The sequence below is a fragment of the Scyliorhinus canicula genome, chromosome 22, assembly GCF_902713615.1.
Source record: "Scyliorhinus canicula chromosome 22, sScyCan1.1, whole genome shotgun sequence".
Taxonomy (NCBI): Eukaryota; Metazoa; Chordata; class Chondrichthyes; order Carcharhiniformes; family Scyliorhinidae; genus Scyliorhinus; species Scyliorhinus canicula.
In genome coordinates this window covers 19677101-19679917 of record NC_052167.1, presented here as the reverse complement: position 1 = coordinate 19679917, position 2817 = coordinate 19677101, and the positions used below count along the sequence as shown (strand labels likewise).

General features: G+C 50.3%; 1 protein-coding gene across 3 annotated transcripts in view; it reads left to right on the top strand.

Annotated features, from left to right (window-relative positions):
• Nucleotides 1-2463: 2463 nt before the first annotated feature.
• Nucleotides 2464-2817, top strand: part of LOC119956050 (mitogen-activated protein kinase 8) — a 102599-nt gene continuing 102245 nt past the window's right edge. Inside the window, exon 1 of one of the 3 annotated variants that reach the window (XM_038782833.1) lies at nucleotides 2464-2611. The gene's annotated coding sequence lies outside the window, so the exon portion shown is untranslated. Of the gene's footprint in view, nucleotides 2617-2817 lie in introns of all 3 variants that reach the window. The other 2 variants (XM_038782835.1, XM_038782834.1) reach the window with 2 other exon arrangements.

Genomic DNA, 2817 nt, shown 5'->3' with positions numbered 1-2817 from the left:
GTCAAGCATTACTTACCCTTCATAAAACTATGCTGACAATGGTGGATTGAGCTTTGTCTTTGCAAATATTCAGTCATCTCCTCCTTAATGATTGATTCCAGTGCCTTCCCCTCCACAGAGGTCAAGCTAACCGGTCTATGGTTTCCTACTTTTTGCCTCTCTCCCTTTTTGAATAGGGCTTGACACATGAGCATGTTTCAAATCCACTGGTATTCTTCCTGAATCCAGGGAATTCTGCAATATCATAACCAATGCATCACATCAATTGCTATCTCGGCTGCCACTTCCCCAATATCTTAGGGTGCAGGCCATCGGGTCCTGGAGACTTATCTGCCTGTAATCCCATTAGTTTATCTAATACCATCTCCCTAGTGATGACTATTGTAGCAAGTTCATCTGCAATAACTGTAGTTTTGGAAAAAAAAAGTACTCAATAATGTTTTGGCCATCCCTACCACATAGCTCAATGTCATCATTGAACATGTCTCACTTGCTCAGTGAGAATATCCATGGCAGTCAGGAAGAGGGAGGGGCTCCAGAGGTTGGGACTGCGCCCATTCCACCCTACAACCTTCAGCTGCTATTGCCGGGTGATCATTGCAGGCCTGGACAATTATTTTCCACCCTTTGGGACCTATGTGTTTTAAATGGGGATCCCCTTTTGGAATGCCATGTTTCCCAAACCAATAAAAGCCTGTGCTGCTCTTGAAGGGGAAATCCAGAACACAGTCTTTAGATGGGTGAAGGTAGATTTGTGCAGGGTGATTTTACACAACATTGGATTGAATTGGATTTGTTTATTGTCAAGTGTACCGAGGTACAGTGAAAAGTATTTTTTTGCGAGTAGCTGAAACAGGTCATTCAGTACATGAAGAGAAAATAAAATAAAAAGAAAATACATAATAGGGCAACACAAGGTACGCAATGTAACTACATAGACACCGGCATCGGGTGAAACATACAGGGTGTAGTGTTAATGACGTCAGTCCATAAGAGGGTCATTTAGGAGTCTGGTAACAGCGGGGAAGAAGCTGTTTTTGAATATGTTTGTGCGTGTTCTGAGACTTTTGTATCTCCTGCCCGTTGGAAGAGGTTGGAAGAGTGAGTAAGCCGGTTGGGAGGGGTCTTTGATTATGCTGCCCGCTTTCCCCAGGCAACGGGAGGTGTAGTTGGAATCAATGTATGGGTGGCGGGTTCGTCTGATGGACTGGGCGGTATTCACGACTCTCTGAAGTTCCTTGCGGTCCTGGACCGAGCAGTTGCCCTACCAGGCTGTGATGCAGCCAGATAGGATACATTTTATGGTGCACATGTAAAAGTTGGTAAGAGTCAATGTGCTGTGTAGGTTGCCAGGCTGAGAGGGGTGGTTTTATCTGAGAGATTCTCAGAGCCTGGCTGAGAGTGAGGGACATGATTTGGGGAAGGAGGACTCAGAGGATAATAAGCAGACAGAAAAGAGGGAGGGAAAGAAGGGAGAAGGAAATAATTAAATATTAAATGAATGACCGCGACAATATTTAGAAGCATAGTGAGAAGTCTTACAACACCAGGTTAAAGTCCAACAGGTTTGTTTCAAACACTAGCTTTCGGAGCACAGCTCCTTCCTCAGGTGAATGAAGAGGTATGTTCCAGAGACATATACATGGACAAAGTCAAAGATGCAAGACGATACTTTCAATGCGAGCATTTGCAGGTAATTAAGTTTTTACAGATCCAGAGATAGGGGGGTGATCACAGGTTAAAGAGGTGTGAATTGTCTCTAGCCAGGACAGTTGGTAGGATTTCGCAAACCCAGGCCAGATGGTGGGGGGTGAATGTAATGCGACAAGGTCCCGGTTGAGGCTGTACGCATGTGTGGGAACTTGGCGATCAAGTTCGGCGATTATGTGTTGTTGCGCGTCCTGAAAGGCAGCCTACCTCTTCATTCACCTGAGGAAGGAGCAGTGCTCCGAAAGCTAGTGATTTGAAACCAACCTGTTGGACTTTAACCTGGTGTTGGAAGATTTCTTGCTGTGCTCATCCCAGTCCAAGGCCGGCATCACATCAATATGGGCAGCACGGTGGCGCAGTGGGTTAGCCCTGCTGCCTAATGGCGCCAAGGTCCCAAGTTCGATCCCGGCTCTGGGTCACTGTCCGTGTGGAGGTTGCACATTCTCCCCGTCTTTCGCCCCCCACAACCCAAAGATGTGCAGGCTAGTTGGATTGGCCACACTAAATTACCCCTTAATTGGAAAAAATGAATTGGGTGCTCTAAATTTATTTAAACAATAAAAATCTCCACATCAATATTTAGGAGGGAATGAGAATTCATTTGCCTCCCTCACCATCCCTCAACCTGCTGTGAACTGAGATCAGTGAGGGGATGGGAAGGGCAGGCGCGCCCCCCGCTGGGAGAGGCGCGCTCCGCTCCGGCGCAGGGGGGCGCGCACGCCGCTCTCCCCGGCCCGGGGGCGCGCACGCAGAGGGGCTGACGCTGTGGTGTTTTGCGCAGTTGCTGAGCGCGGGCCGCTGTCGGTGGATCGGTGGCCGGATCCGTGCGCCTGTTTACCGCAGTGTCCCCGGGCCCCTCCCGCAGCCAGGACTCAGGAGAGGAGAGGAGAGGAGAGAAGAGGAGAGGAGAGGAGAGGGGTGAGTGAGATAGTGAGTGAGGGAGGAGGGAGGTAATGAGTGAGTGAGAGGCACCCCGCTCACCGAGGCGGCTGTGTTTACAGCTGGAGACCGGGGCGGGGAAGGGAGAGGGCCCGCCCCCACCCTGGCCCCGACCCCCCCCCCCCCCCCCCCCCACCCTGGCCCGACCCCACCCCCCCCCCCCCCCCC